At 38.6% G+C, this 17514-nt stretch overlaps 1 long non-coding RNA gene across 10 annotated transcripts in view; it reads left to right on the top strand.

Annotated features, from left to right (window-relative positions):
- The first annotated feature begins 9729 nt into the window (after positions 1-9729).
- The window catches only part of LOC138756313 (uncharacterized), a 100313-nt gene continuing 92528 nt past the window's right edge, over positions 9730-17514 (top strand). For 9 of the 10 annotated variants that reach the window (XR_011352978.1, XR_011352975.1, XR_011352973.1 and 6 more), the window contains exon 1: positions 9730-9837. This is a non-coding gene — a long non-coding RNA (uncharacterized lncRNA). Of the gene's footprint in view, positions 9838-14180; positions 14233-17514 lie in introns of all 10 variants that reach the window. The other variant, XR_011352980.1, reaches the window with a different exon arrangement.

A 17514-nucleotide genomic window follows, 5' to 3' on the forward strand; every position in this document is an offset into this window, starting at 1 on the left:
CACTGATGGCTGTGGAGGCTGTCATTGGGTGCATTTAAAGTGGAATTTGATACGTTCTTGAGGAGTAAGGGTGTCTAAGATTGCAGGGAGAAGGCAGGGGAATGTGCTTGAGAAGGAAAAAATAAATCAGCCATGATCAAATGATGGAACAGACTCAATGAGCCGTATAGCCTAATTCTGCTCCTACACCTTATGGTCTAATAGGCATGGTCTTTCGCTAAAGATTCTACCTGTCTTGCAGAGAATTTCAAGACGTTTTATGTTTTTATTTCAAAGTTTCCATATCTACAGTTTTTATCTTTTGGATAAACTAGCAAAGTGATCGGTGCACAGAACACTCACAGTAAAGCCATTCAGATAAGGGAAATTTTCCCTTTCAAAATTCATAAATCACCATGCAAAAATGGAGAAATAAATTGCTCTCAAGGAATTTATGTGAAAAATAATAAATAAATAAGCATTTCTCTTCAATTCAGTTGTGATGCCTGCGCAAATGATGCAGATTTGCTTGATAGAAAATTGTTATTAATTGGTTTTATAGGAATACATCAACTCGCTCCCCCCGGAATATGGAAGTTGGGGTGGGGGTCACCCTATATGGAACTTGGGTATTCACACTTATGCCTGTGCTTGAAATTAATAAAATATTCAAGGTCAGAGATTAGCTGACTTTAAGCCTCACATCACTTGAATTTTATTTATAGAAGGTCACAAGTAGAGTCATATGCTGCTCATCTGATTACAAAGATGTGTACAAACATGTTAAAGGCCACCTGAATCAATGACATTTATAAATTATATAAGAGCATGAATTTTACAATTTGTCATGCCATATGGGCACCTTGATTAGGCTACAGTCTTGTTATAAATCATTATATCATTCTTAGCCAATCAACAGGAACATTCATCAAGTCAATGGTTGAGAGATATGTGAAAATTACACTCTAAAAATGAACTACACGCAATCCAATTGAGAAAGTGAAACACAACTCTTAATTAAGTGACTGCAGATGCCGGAGTGCTTGGCACAGATTTTAAACATAATGCACAAATTGGCTTCTAAATGAACATATTAACAGGATTATTATTTTCAACTATGACCTCCATATTCTTAACCCAAACAATTTTTCAATAATTTTTCCCTTAGGCTGATAAAGATTTATTTAAGGCCAATGTGCATACTTGTCCAAGGACAATAATCTTTACACAATGATAAATCCAAAAACCCCTCAAGAGCTATTCCCAAATAAACTATCTTGGTGTTGACTCCGTCTTTTAATTTCCACATCTGTGGTGTAACTGCATTCCTGTTGCAAATAACTACATTTTAAGATCTTAATCAGCACAGGGATAATTTATTTAGAATGCTAATATCATCTTTCTTTTCTGATTGTAAAGGCTATATCACACATTTAAAATTAAGCAAATATATTGATAATGATTGGAATAGCAGAAAATCTTTTGATGCAAATGTTTATAAGTATTCATAAAAATAACCCTGCAGATAATATCTAGTCTTTTATATTTATTGTCACAAGGGAATTGACAACAAATATAGTATGGGCATTATAACAAATTAATTAGCCTGAAATATGAATTAGTGGTTTATATATTAATATAAGAGAGAGAAAAGAAGTAATATGATCTTGTAATCAGAATATGGAACAGTAGAGTCCAGGAACAGGTCCTTCATCCCATAATGTCTATGCTGACCTCAATGCCAAATTAAATTAATCCCATCTCCCTGCACATGATTCACATCCATCCATTCCCTGCATGTTTACATGAAATTTAAATATAAATTTTATATTTTTATTTACAGCATATTAGAAGCTGATTACAGCCATTTAAACCCGTACCACCTAATTACACCCAAATTAATCTACAACCCTATACATTTGGACGGTGAGAGGAAACCTGAGCACCCAGGGAAAACCATGCAGATGGGGGAAGAATGTATAATCTTCTTATAAACAGTGGTGGATTTGAACCCATGTTGTTGGGATTGTAATTGTGTCGTACTAGCTGTTACACTAACCATGTATGAATGAAGAAAATAAAATGGTCCATTCTGGAAATTCAAAGGTATGGAACAGAAATGTTCATCATGTCATGTGGGGGTCGTTTTATGATTTTAAGGACACCACAGAATTCAGACTTTTGACTGATATTTAAGAGGGTGAGGACCCAACGTTACACTGTACCTTTACACTGTATCTTTGATATTCCAATAGGTTCGATAGATAGAAGCTACAAGCCAACATATAAGTAATAGTTAGTCAACCTCAAATTATCGGAATTTGAATCAGATGAAGCCTTCTGAATCTTCAACTGCTTCAAGTTTAAATGACCGGAGGGATTTTTCAATGGCCTAATGGAAGATCAATTCTTAGCAGCTAAATGTTCTGTTCATTGGTGCAGCTTGAATGACACCATGACCTGGTACTTGCAAGGAAATAATTTGCATTGGACAGTGACAATGATTTATTCACAATAGATATGATAAAGTTATGCAAGAGTATATACCACTGAGGACTCAATTGTCATTTCAGAGAAGTATAAATAGGGATGAAATCATAATAAAATGGCAATAATCTGCTGGGACATAAAGATTAAAATTAACTATTTAAAAGCTGGTCAAGATGATGATTACAGCAAGCAGCTGTGTGGATAATTTAGGAATTAATGTTTGCTTTAGTAAGTCACATGAGCTTCAGACCATATACAAGACTACCATATGTCAATCACCCAACTGATCCTTCCCTCAACTCATCTGCTGAAGAAACCATCATCCCTGTTTTTTTTACTTCTAGATATGATTACTCCAGTGCTGACTTCCTCATTATATTCACTGCAAACCTGAGGTCATTTAGAATCTATGGCCAAAGTCCTAATTTGAACCATCCTGCTGTATGGTCTGGTATTTGCTGACCATCCTGATTTCCAGATACACCATGTCATAATTTTCTATCAATTCACAATTTTCCATCATTTCTTCCCTTGCCCTACCCTTCATTATCTTTTCTAACCTTCTGGGATCTATGTTTTCCTCTGATTCTCAATGTTCTTCCTATAACCCTCTGCCTCTCCAACTCTTTCCAGTCAGATGTTCCTTGAGACTTACTACTTTGTGCAAACTCTTGTCATTTATCTTAAAACTTCTATAGATAGTTCAGTCTCATATCTAATAAGATAGCAGACAGCTTTAAGTTCCTCATTGTAAATATTTCTGGTGAGTTCTTATCCACCTACACCAATGTAATGACCAAGAAAGCACACGAGCATCTCTACTCCTTCAGAAGCCTGAGGAATTTGGCACATCACCATTATCCTTTAACAACTTTGACAGGTGCACCACAGAAATAATCATATCAAAGTGCATCACTGTGTGGTGCAGGAACTGCTTTGCTTAAGATTGCAGGATATTACAGAGGGTTTTGAACATAGCTCAGGCCATCACGCATATCCCACTCCTCTCCATTAACTCAATCTATAACTCCGGCTACCTTTGAAAATATTAAAAGATTTATTCCACCCTGGCCACACTCTCTTCATTTCCCCTCTGATCAGGAGATGTTTCACCAATATGAGATCATGTATCTCCAAATTCAATTCAGTTTCTTTCGTGCTGTTATTCGACTCCTGAATGGACCCCCAAACTGTAAAATGATCTTGCCTTTCCTCCATACTTTTGCATTGTACTTACTTGTTGAGGAGTCTACTGGTCTGCTTGCAAAACAACCTGTATCACTGCATCTTGGTACAGCGAAGGTAAACAAATGAATAAGATTACGTGAGCACCTTGAAATGTCTGGCAATGTTGTTGAGCAGATTTTAACCTACATGATAGGATTTGTCATATTATATTTTGCCACGATACTTGAATACCTTCCATAGATTAATTTAAAAAGAGTTACAGGAGGGAGAATGACCTGGAACATAGCCATATAAGATGTTAAAATATCTATGTTGCCACACCTGTATGTTTTCTTCTCTAACGCTGACACACAGCCTGTATATGAGAAATATGGGTTTGAATTTGTAATAGTTTTTTTTCCCACAGTTGGTGGGGTTGTACCAAACCATGGCAATAGTAAATGATTGTTATATATGTTGATCTCCTCTTCTATCTTCTATTCTTTCCTCTTTCCTTTTGGGGTAGCTGAGAGGGGGGTTGGGAGGGGTGGGGGTTAGGGTTGGGGGTGGGGGATTATAGGGGATAAATATTATGTATCTACTTGTATTTTGACTTTGATTGCATGATTTATCTTAATCAATAACTTTTTTTAAATAACAGGAACACAGACTCCTTGGGTGTCCTGCTAAAATGTTCAACCTGTGAAGAAGAAATAAATGTCTGCACTCTGGTAACCTGGAAGAATCAAACCAAATGACCCTATTGCCCATGTTCTCCTTTCTACATTGAGCTCCCAGGGCATTAGCCCACTCTGCACCCTCAAAGTCAACCATCTGAATATTCTCTGCCAAGGTGAGCACTAGGTCAGGGCTGCAGTATGTACCTACCTATGTCTTCCTGTAGTATTCTCTTGCATACATCCTTCTAAAACCCTTTCTGCTCAGGTCCAGGTTGCTGAGTAAAACTTGACATTAACAATCATTTTTGGTAGGACTCAATGGCTGGCACTTCAACATTTCTGGACTATTGGAGTCAGAAACTCACGAACAGATCATTATGTGGGAATCTGTATGAACAGTCGACACAACCAGCATAGCCTCATTTTCATAATTCAATTGTGTGAAGCCTAGATTTAATTTGGCTGTTAATCAATTCCACTTTCAGCTGTCAATGGAGCACTTAAAATATCTATCATTTTTTAAAAGGAAGGAAAGAACATGAAAATGTGAGATTATCTCCACTGTTTGCTAATGCATTTCTGATAATCACACTGATTATTATATTAGCACTCCATGGTGCATTAGTGTGCTATGCCATAGAATTAGTTACAGCCTCAACCTGCCCTGCCTAGAGTGATGCATAATGAAATCGACAAAACCGGCAGGTAATGGAACTGCAATCTGGAGCTGAAGAAACTAATTGGTTTACCAAGCTGGTGTGACTTCAACGATTTGGCATTGATCTGGACATAATTTGCATGAGCCACTTCCATTAGATGTGATGTTAAGGAAAGCAGTCCGCAGGAAAGGCTGCTGATCATATGTAAAATGATCGACTGACTGTATGGTATGAAAAATGAGTAACTCATTAGATCTCCTTCCTAATTGACTTAAGTGGATAAAAGTATCGGGAGGGTGGTTTGTTCACTAACTTCTATTTTACACAACCAAACACAATGAAGCTCAATCCTTACTTGTGTTTCCTCAGAGCTGTGTTTATTAGAGCAATCAGTCCTCATTCATTTGTTTAGCCATTATTCTTGTCCTGTGTTTGTCACATTTGTGGCCCGAAATGTGAAGTTAATAAAACATTAAACACAAGCTTTATCAGGTAAACTTCTCCGAGTCTTTTTATTTTCCAGTTTCCTTTGTTCTCCTGCTTGTGCTCTTATTTCTCTCTCATACCACGTGACTTCCGGTACATCTCATACATATTCATTATCATGACAGTGTTTTTCTCTCTGTACAGTATATCTGAATTCTCCTTCACTTTAGCTGAATCTAATTGAAGAAAGATAGTGTATTCTAAAAAAAGAATGAATGCAGGAAATATTTTTTCCATCCAAAATTAAGTCAAACACAGAGATCAAGAGTCCATGGGATTTCCAGATTCTGAACAGGAAGGCACATCTTGGCAAAGAATTACACGTTAATTAAAAAAAACATTGGAAAATAATAAATGCTCAGGACTGCACAAAAGCAGTGTAGTCCATCTGGTTTGTCCAGAAGCCAAGGCAGTTGTTTAATAGGTGCCCAATCCAAGATTGTACTGCCACTCAAAACCAAAATTGCATCCAAGTATAAACAATCTTCATTCACTTGATTTCTTTCCTCCCTCCCCATTGTACGCTCTCTGGTATTTGATAACTTCCTCATCACATAGTTCAAGCTCTGTTCATAACATTTTATTAAACCTGGATCAGTTCTTTACACGGAATGATGCATTACATTCTAATGCAATTCTGACAATAATAGCCTTAATCATTGTTAGTTCCATGTGGCATTTTTGTATTGTACCTTTCTGATTGTATAGTCTAAATCTGTAATTGCTCCTGTGCTGATGGCTTTTGTGATGCAGAACCCCTCAAATGCCTCTTTTGTTCAGGACTATAGAATGGAGTTTTTCTTGCAATTGTTTATTGCAATTCTTAAATTAATTAACACTTGACATTCATCAGCTTAGCTCCCAAATCTCTCAGATTCTTCTGCATGTGATCAGTTTCTTACTTTTTATTTGGAGTCCCACCAGATTTTTATCATTTGCAACTATGTGCAGGCTTGTTTCCTTCATAATTTATAAGTAAATTACATATTCTAAATACCTAAAGCATCCTAATATTCACCTCTCACTTTATTAATCATGTCTCATTGGTAGATATTCTTTGCTTTCCAAAATATTGGTATTTTTCTATGTACATGTGATGCTATCTCCCTTTAATCAATTTACTGGACGTAAATATTATTATTGCTATTTAATCTGTGAACAGTTAAATTCACTCATGGATCACATGTTCTTCTTTTTCTATTCATAAAGGAAACAGCAAGAAACATTTTGTTTGTAAAGCACCTTGGTTCAGAACTCCTGGCTGTGACATTTCGATTAATGTTATAGTGAGTCTCTTGAAATATACAGTCTGGGAGATAAGGGCCTCCAGGAATAGCTGTTCATTGCCATGGAATATAATTCCCCAATATCGCCTTTGCCTGGCTTGCTAAATATTCATCAGCAATGTTGTTTTGGTGCTTGGCGCACATGTAATCTCATATTTCAATTTAACTAGATCACCCACCTCCCTCACAATATACAAACACCCACATGAGCAGCGCTTGACAAGCTTCCTCAAGCCTTGAAATGACCTTGTACCTCCTAAGGCAGCCTTCATTTTACTGAGACAGAAACAAGTCCCAATGATATTAAAATAATAAATTAATGAATTATTTTGGAAATGTGCTCTAAAAGTTCAAGGACTGTGTTTTCCTGGTTCTGATAACAATTTGTCAGATCTGTTCAAAGCAAGCAGAAAATAAAACATTTGGTTCACAGTTATTGTTGCTGCTGTGGTTGCCTTTTTTAGATTTATATCATTACTTTGGAAAGATCTTCACTTCCCACCACAATTTGTGTATTCTGTGCTCTGAGCAATCATCATCCTAAATGCTTTCTAACCATCTGGCCAATCCACATTCTAACTGCATGACCATAATGATAATTGAGTAGAAAATGCAAACTTCCCAAGTAAAATTATACAATATATTCCTCAGTTAAACATACATTAAGTTGCTGCAATTTGAGGATAAAGCAGTCAGAAGCTAACATTTTCCTCTTGGAATGTGAACATTCGTTTAATTTGTCGAGTCTTTTTGCTTGATTTTGTCTCATAGGCAATTCCTACTTTCCTGTGCAAAGTTCAAATGTCCATTTTAACCTGGGAATAATAGCAGCATTTTAAACATATTTGCTACTCACTTGTCTGATCCAATAGGATTGCCATCTCCTTCTGGAGATCATCTTGAAAGTTCAATTATGTGATGTTTGATCATGTGATGTCTGGCCTCTTCTGACAATGCCTGACCAGGTGATACTTACTTGTCATTGTGCAAAGCTTGGATTGCTGTTGTTCCATAATTTGAATTCTATTTGGCATCTTGTCACAAGGTATTCAGGGAGATAGGAGCATGCATACCTGCTGGCAGACAAAACAAGCTGCAAAGTGCAAAGGCACAGGTACACACTCTACCTTTCTCCTAGGTTCAGTGTCAAGTATTAATCCTACATTGCTGAAGAACCCCAAACAATGCGAGAAATTTTGAACCCATAATGATGTACTTTCCAAAGCCTCTGCAATACAGCATGGCCCACTTACAGGGACCTTTGTAAGATTTCAGATATAAATGAAAAAGAAAAGCTGGAGGTAGTCAATAGCTCAGACAGCATCCAAAGAGATAAATAGTCAGTCAGTTAATATCTTAGGTCAGCAATCTTTATCAAGACTGAAGTGCGAAGGAGAGATAGCAAATATAAAAAGAGAGGGTGGGCTTTGAGAAGTCAAGTGATGTTATGATACTGGATAAATGAAGGTGGAGAAGCAGGTACAGGAAAAGACCACTAGGGAGAGAGGGGGTTCAAGGAAAATGGAATGGAAGCAAATAAAGGGCAGATGAAAACAATGGAACTAAATTGGGGTGGGATTAATTTGGAAATACCTATGTTCACGCTGTTGGGTTCTTGGAGGATGATAATACGTTGTTCCTCAAATTTACATGTTTGGCCTCATCCTTGCAGTGGAACAAGTCATCTTGGAATGGTGAAGGGAATTAAGGTGGAAGCCAACCTAGAAATTCAGTTTATGCGCAAGGATCGAAGTCAATGCTCAATGAAACAGACACCTAATCTGCGTCTGATCTCAACATAGTAGAGGAGACCGCATATAGTCCATCAAATGCAGTAGTCTAGGTCAGAGGTGCCTGTGCAACTTCACTTTACCTGGAAGGTTCAAGATGCATTCATCATTACATCTTAATATATGTCATGAATATTTTTTAACTAATTTATGACCTTCCCAATGCAAAGCATTTTACTGCTGTGAAACAATATCCATGTCCTATAGACAATAGGCAATGGGTGCAGGAGTAGGCCAGTCAACCCTTCGAACCAGCACCACCATTCACTGTGATCATGGCTAATCATCCACAATCTATCTAAGAGCTCTATCTAACTCTTTCATGAAAGCATTCAGAGAAGTGGCCTCTCCACTGCCTTCTGAGGCAGAACAGTTCCACAGGTCCACAGCTCTCTGGGTGAAAATGTTTTTCCTCAACTCTGTTCTAAATGGCCTATTCCTTATTCTTAAACTGCAGCCTCTGGTTCTGGACTGTCCCAAAACAGGGAACATGTTTCCTGCCTCTAGGATGTCCAATCCCTTAATAATCTTATATGTTTCAATCAGATCTCCCCTCATTCTTCTAAATTTCAGTATATAGAAACCCAGTGGCTCCAATCTTTCAACATATGACAGTCCTGCCATCCCAGGAATTAACATTGTGAACCTATGTTGCATTCCTTCAATAGTAACAATGTCCTTCTTCAAACTTGGAGACTAAAACTGTACACAATACTCCAAGTGTGGTCTCACCAGGTACAACTGTAGAAGGACCTCCTTGCTCCTATACTCAACTCCCATTATTATAAAGGCTAACACGCCATCAGCTTTCTTCACTCCCTCTGCTCTTTCACCAAGTTAAATTGTGATCAGAGTGGTACTTCCACTCTTTTTTAATTGAAGTCCAGCATCTGATACTTTGAACATCATTTTCCCCTGTTTAGCCCAATTCCACACTTTATGTTATTTTTCCTTTGCATTTGATCCATAAATATCAACAGTATACATTCTCCAGGACTTCGGGATTAAGACAGCCTGATCTATAAGTTCCAGTGAGCACTGATAGTTTTCCCCCAACTACTTTTGTGAATGAAATTCTATACAGTATTGTGATCTTATCACCACTGTATATATTTGCATATAGTGTTATTGATTGGCTGAGAGCCATAGCCACACCTACTGGACAGGTCATAAAGGGCTGCACCTCACCAGATCCAGGTCAGTCTGAACTGGTCGACCTCGATGTACTATGCACCAGTCTTTTGGTGATAAAAACCTTGGTTTGAGTCAACAAGTCTTTGAATCATTCAACGCGCTACAAGTATGTACTGAAGTAGAGAATATTTTATGTTGCTTTATATATTGTTGTACATTGTCAGAATGGATTAGAGCAGATGTGTGTTTATGCTTTCCCCATTCTGTAATGGGTTATAGCAAACTGCAGTCTTGAACAGAGATGTCCTCATGTAAGTGCCCTTGATCTGAAGTGTCAACACACTGTTTATACCTCTCCTGATGCTCAGCATACTGTCCTATGGGGATTCTGGGTCAGAGAGCTGTTGTAGGAGTAACAGGAATGCTAGTACATGCAACAAATATATGCTGTGGGGCAAAATGCTACCTTCTCCTTAGTAGTTCACCCTAGTGCCTGCAAAACCTATTTGATTTTGGTCATAAATTATGAAACTTCCCTTTGTTCCTTTTATACCTATATTCTATAATTACTGCAGTGTGATCTTCTGAAGGACAAAGGTGTCAAAAAATATCAAATGCTACATACAGGTATTTCTCTGAAAGCATCCTCTCTGTATTTCTACTGCACTGTTCTATTACTATCTCACTGAGCTATGCTGCTGAAGACCTGTAATGCCCTTCTGTGCTGTTGTCAAATCTTTGATTGATGGCCTGACAAAAAAGGCAGAGAACTGATACAAGAGAATTGGCAGGGGCACCCCAAACTGAAATTTCAGTGCATAGAAAAGAACCATTTCTAGCCCAAATGAATTACAGAATGAAAAATAAAATTGGAATTGAATCCCTTGTTAGAATCAGCATCATGATCTAATTATATGGTCACGGAGGGAGCCCAATTGCTGTTCGGGTGTCCTGTTGATGCAGAGACAGGAGTTTAACAAGGCTGAAGGGTAATAGCAACATTGGAATTCACACCAAAAGTACTAACGTCAGGGATTTCTTCACGTCACTTTCCTGCTTCGGTAACTGAAATGTCAGCTGTGAAATCTGGGATGGGTTGAGGGTAGAGTAAATGCCTTTTCATGTTCCCAGCATCAATCACCTAAATCACCAGCTAAATCATTGCATTTGACATAGAGTTAGCAGCAAGCAAGGTCCAACGTCAAATGAGATGTTGGCGCCCACTAGAGATCACGTACCCCTTCCGAAAGCATCAGTGAAGTAAACAATGAGCTACGGGAGGAACTCAGTGGGTCAGAGAGCGTCAATGGGTAGAAATAGCCAGTCAATGTTTCCAACATACTGGACTTTGTATTCTATTGTCCTGTGATAGTGAAGTTTTACGACAAGGTGATCCATTTCTGAACACCTCCATCCTTCAATGGTCTGCTTCCTCCGCTGTCACTGTTTCCCTTTCCGGTACTTTTGGGAGTTAAAATTTGGAGCTTGCCACGTGTTATCTTGACCGCCATGAATGAATCTTATGTCAGAACAAAAAATAGGGAAACACACACCTGACAATTGCAGGATGATATTTATTGGCATATGTATTGTGTGATGTAGACATGGACCAAAATTCTTGCTTACTCCATCCGAACAGGTACTCAATGAAAAACAACTACAAGAGCATACGTTAAGTTACAAATAGATAATTTTAAAAAGTGATATGCAGTTAATAAATACTCATTGTGCAAGAAAAGAAAAAGTGATGTCCAGGATGTCCTTTTGTGGTATCAAGGTAGCCCACGATTAGTGTAAAACTCTGATCACTGTTGGAAAGGTACTGTTCTTCAACCCAGAGGTGATGGCTTTGAGGCTTCTGTGCTATCTGCCCAAAGATAGCAGCGAGAAGAGGCTGATTGAGGTCCTATATGATGTTGGCTGCCTTCTTGAGACAGTGCCTCACATAAATGTCTGCAAAGAATGGGAGCTCAGAGCCTGCGGTGGTCTTTGCAGCCTTTGACATTCCTGGGCAGTCGATGAGATGCAAACAGTCAGCATGTTTTCCACAGTGCACCAAGAGAAGTATGCTAGATTATTCAAAGTCATGCTAAATTTCCTCAGGCTTCTTGGAAATTAGAGCTTTTGTTGTGCCTTCTTCACTGCTGTGTTGATGTGCCGACTGCAGTAGAAGTCCTCTGATAGGTGGACTAACCCTCTCCATCTCCCTCCCATTAATGTGGACAGGTGTGAAGCACCTGAGCCATCTCTGATGATGTCTGGAGCTTGCAAAACCTCTGTCCATGGAAGGATGATGATTTAAATAAGATTTTATTTGTCGTTACTGCAGTAAATCAATATGACCGCGTCAGATGGCTACATCCTCATATTTAATCATGTCACCTCCCACCTGATTGAGACCCATGCACAAAAAATGGCGACTGGGATTTTTGCCCTTCCCTGATGTTCTGAGCTCCTTGTTAAATGCTGCAAAAAGAATAGAATTCCCTGTGTATTGGAATGTATCCATTCAATGAATAGAGAATATTTAATGAATAGCTCTCGGAGGGACATAACATTGCATCAGGATGAAATTCAATGTCAGTAGCAAATATATTGATGGAGATGTGAGCATGTAGACTGGCAGGGTGAAATATGTTTGATTTAGAAAAGCTACCAGAAGTTAAGGGTTTTGCATGAAGCAGCAGATTCCATCCCATTGCCAGCTCATCCCCCAGATAGGATTATGGTCAGTGGTGGACCCATCAATCTAATCACCATTAATAACCCTTAATCATTAGTAAACATCTACATCAAATGGTTCATTGAATATTGAGTGGCTCATATCAAAACCTATGCCCAAGGCACAGGGACAACTTTCAGGAAATAAAAAAGAAATCTTTTATTTTAAAGGAGAGCAAAAGAAGGTGAATCTTTTTTTTTTCTGACACCCTTCACAACGTCTAAAGCAAAGACACTTTGCACTGAAGGAAGAATTAATTTACAAAGCATAATCTCTGAAAAATAATTGTGAATTCAATCATCAAAGCATTCTCTCCAATTTTAGCCAGCATGGTTGAGCAAATCAGATTTAGATCTGCCTACATTTCCAACTCATGTTTATAGCCTTCTCTGTAACAAAAGCCACTGCAAAATTCATGAAATGAACTTCATATTGATGAGAATTCGAATCAGTGATAATTACTGTCTGGATGGATTCCTTCAGGTTCAAGCTGAGGCAAAAGTGACCTTCATAGTGAACAACTGACAACTTGTCTGTATGAGTGATTTTTTTTAACACTTTCATGCACTTTTGGTACATGCAGCAGAAATCTACAACTATATTTGGATAGCAAACCAAAACATTCCTTGTATCATCTCCAGACTTGGGAGAAAACTCCCGATGGAAAAATTTGGCATTGGTTAAATGTGAATATTAACGATCCATATAAAGCCCTCTCACTAAATATTCATGTTTCCATCTGGCCTTCCCACTTGATAATTTTTTTTAGTGAGCTTGTTATAGATTGCTCAGTTGTCTCATCAGATCAGCAACAGAGTGAAAAAAAGACTGTTATTGATTTTCATTCCCCAGGTATACTATTTTCAAGGTGCTGTTGGACAAATTGTTAGTTTGATGGTTTCATGACTGCTGCTTTAACAGCAGGTCCAAAGGCATTAGTATTTGTTCTACTAAAATTTCTAGACCCCATCAATTTCAAGATTCAAGATTCCAGTTATTGTCATGTACACAAATTCCACAGAATTTGTTTTGCTATGTTTGTCCTGAAAAGGCACTCAAAGAAGCGTCCTGGTCGAATATCACTGGCAAGATAGAAAAAGAGAAGCAAAAGAGAGTCCCTTCAGGGATATTGAATGTCCATTGATCACACCACCTCTTCCTCCAACACCATCACCTCCTGTGCTCTTGTAACCTCTGTAGCCCAACAGTCTTCTGTGCAATCCAGCATCAAATCCAAGTTCAAGGCATCTAGTCTTTGGTTTTAAAGCCTTGATATAATTAGGAAGTTGTCAATTCTCAAGGCTTGCCATTGGCACCCTCACAAATCCTGGTCCCAGTAACTGGTTATCAGAACTCATGGTGTGAGGCCCTTGGCTGCTGAGCCCCGTGTTGGCCTACTGCTGTGATTTCTTATGCAGCAGGATCATTCCCAGGCTTTTCCTCAGAAAGGACAGGTTCTTTGCTTTCTATGAGCCCACAACCCTTGAGGTTTGGGCTGCAAAGCTTAGGTACCATCATCTGGAGCACCAAACTTTATAGGTCTTCAATGTCTGGCATCCAGTAGGATCCTACAGAGGAGCGCATTGTCTCCACTTCCCACTCCTTATGGGTCTGCACCAGAGGCAGTGCTGCCCTTATAGCAATTTATAAAAGTGCATATTTGCCATAAGCTCCTGGACAATACTTTTACGCAAGTAAATACCACTGTCTCTGAATCCATGAAAAAAAAATGTGTATTTGCTGTCATTATTGTAAACAATGACGTGGGCCTTTGGTTTTGCAATTAGAAAAGAGATGTGGCAGAACACGCTTTTTAATTTCGAAAGACGGCAAATAAAGGTGAGTTTGACCTTATCGTATTGAAGAAGACAAGTAGCAGTCCCTTGGGAATGGGGTTAAATAATTTTTACTCTGGTTTTTTGAGTTCTGATGTTGTTGTTGAGGTCAGATTCCTCCATAGACAGGGCTGGGGATGGCTGATGGGGTAGTTGGATGGGTAATGTATGAGGTGATACAGTTCTTCTACAGCTTTTATATTGTACCAATGCATGCGCGAGCTTCCTCTCAGTGACTCCAGAAAGGATAGATGACCAAAGGGCACTAAGTCTGATCCACAATTCACAATCCATGTCAGTTGAATTTTTCATAGTTTTTTTGAAAACTTCCAGCTGAGGTTTTGACATCTAACTTCCCACCCACTTAAACTCATGTGTGGCCTGGTATCCTTGAATTAACAACATGGAATATCTTACATTATAAAAGCTCCCTGAATTGCTATGAATTTTGTTAGTTTTCATTTGTATTTTGAAAAGCTGTACAACAGATAGCATTTTACAAACATCTCATGCAGCCTATTTCAGGCTGAATAGGTGAAGCTATAGCTGACCGACGCAGCTTAATGTGGATAAACATGTTGAATTTAATTATAAAGACCACATCCATTAGCAATCCAGTTTCCAGCCTTAAAGCAAACTATTTGACAATCAGCAATGGAATCAGTCAGCTAACAACTTTACAAATAGCATCCATTAGGTCTCTCTCTCAAGCCGAAAGAGCCAGTGGCCAAAAGCAACAGAAATCTAAAGGAACTCAGGTAATGTTCCCAATGTTCATCATGCATGCATTGAGATTACAAAATCAAGGTGATGTTTTAAAAATATAATGAGCATTATGAACTGAGAGATCTTCTTGTTTGTGCCTATAGACACTCAAAGCTGCTACACAAATGAATAGTGTTGTTATGAAGGCATATTCTATGTTACCTTTCATTAACTGTTTGATTGAGTTCAAGAGCCATGAGATAATGTTGCACTTATATAAGACCTCACGGAATATAGTGCTTACCTTTGGTCACTTCACTGCAGGAAGGATATACATGTTACAGAGAGGGTGCAGAGATGATTTACAAAGATGTTGCCTGGCTTGGAGAGCATGCCTTTTGAGGATTGGTTAAGTGAACTTGGCTTTTTCTCCTGGGAATGATGGATGATGAGGGGTGACCTGATAGAGGTGCATAAGGCGACCACATTGATTGTGTGGATGGCCAGAGGCTTTTTTCCCCTAGGGCTGAAATGGTTAACACATGGGGGTGTAGTTTTTAAGGTGCTCTGGAGTAAGTATAGGGAGGATGTAAGAGGTGCAAATTTTCCACACAGAGATTGGTGGGTGCATGGAATGCACTGCTGGCAAGAGAACGACAGGAAATTTTAAGAGTCAATTAAATAGATGCATGAAACTAAGAAAAATGGAACGTTATGCAGTAGGGAAATTCTAGCCAGTTGTTAGAGTTGGTTATTAGGTCAGCACTGCACTGTAGATTTCTATGTTCTGTGTTCTATGTTGAACACTTAAACACAAATACCTTTAGTTTACTGACACAAGATGAGTGCATGGCTTGGCCAGCTTTTATTGTCTTTTATTTGCCCCTGAAAAGATTTTGGTTTGTTGCCATCTTGAAAAAAATAACTGCTGTGTGGTGACGGTTCTCCCAGAATGACATGAAAAGAAAACTTGTAGCTTTGACTGTTCTGCTTGTCTGTGCTTCTCTTTGAATATTTCATCAAATGCTAATTCATGCTTCAAGGTGAGATCCAAGAGGTAAGTCATCTGCTAAGGAATATGTAGCTCCTGGCTAATTCCTTCATTAATAGAATGATGTGGCTGGTCCATTTATGTTTCCGTTGAAGAGTAAATTGCAAGGATTTGATGATGGTTTTAATTTCAAAGGGAAATGGTTGGAGCCCTTCCAGTCGGAGATGATCATTATGTGCCAAGTTGGTGGCGGAATGTTACCTGACTCTTTATGTCTAAATCTGAAAGTAAAACCCTCTTGCTGCACAATCTATTGAATTATGAGTGGAATTGAATAATATTCAAATATATATGGAAATCCCAGTTCTGATTGGGAGTCAAAGTTATTGATAAGTATGTGAATAAGCTAGGACTAAGGCATTGTCCAGCAGAGCTCAAACTGATGTCTCTGGATGTCAGCAATCATAATCATCTTCCTCTCTACGATGCATGGCTCCAATCATGGAATTTTTTTTTGTCCTTTATTTGCCACCGGTTTCAATCTCAAATGGATTCATTGACACCACAGTAAGTCATAAGGTGCCAATACATCAAGGGAACAAATTTCACTTCATCAGCAGAAGTCAAATTATTTGACTCTGTTTGGTCCAAGCTGTCAATGAGATTTTTAAAAATCCAAAATGAGCATCAGTATGTTAGGTAATGGCAAATAAGCATCACTTGAAGGTATTATTGTCAACATCTTGCTGACAATTGAGTGTAGACACATGGGGCAGTCAATGAATACACTGCCTTTGCACTGAATTTTGTAGTCAGTGCACTTGTCAGATGATTGCCTGTGCTGCAGGTGGAGAAGAACTCTGGTTAGAAACACTAGCACCTCTTCAACTCTACAGCTGGATCTTAGTCAGGTCCCATAACCTTTACAGTATCAGCACATTCTGCCATACATATGATGGAGTAAATCGATTAGCTGATGATTGACGTGCCGAGGTGGGGTATCACAGAGAAAAGAGCTGGAAGTGGATGAAATATTCAGCATTTCACCTTTGGTTTTTGCATTATTTTTATTACACTGATATACTGATATCACTCTGCTAAATGCAGTGGGCTGATTTTGAATGGCCCTCTGAATCAGCTTGGCAACCTATCTTCAACAATTTCCACATGGTGAATATTGCGAGTCAATGAGGCACTGTGTTCGATATAACACAGAAACAGATCCTTCATCCAAAGTGGACAAAGGCAACCAAAAGGAAAGTCCTGCACACATTCCCTATTCAGCTCAACCCTTCCTATCCATGTACTTGTCCAAATGTTTTTTCAACGTTCCATGACACGCTTCCACCAGCAGCTCACTCGTTCACACAAATTCCTTTTGTTTACTCTGACGGAGGATTGGCTGGAACTAGCCTTATTGCCTTTTATTTGTCTTCAAGAAGACCAAGGTTTATGGCATCTTCAAATAGAGCTGGGTGGTGGAGATTCTCCCAAAGTGCTGGAAGAAGACTTGAAAGTTTGGCTGTTTTGCCCTTGGAAATCTTTGCTCTTTCTCATAGAACAATTAGAGCACAGAAACAGACCACTTTG

This window comes from Narcine bancroftii, chromosome 3 (assembly GCF_036971445.1).
Source record: "Narcine bancroftii isolate sNarBan1 chromosome 3, sNarBan1.hap1, whole genome shotgun sequence".
Taxonomy (NCBI): domain Eukaryota; kingdom Metazoa; phylum Chordata; class Chondrichthyes; order Torpediniformes; family Narcinidae; genus Narcine; species Narcine bancroftii.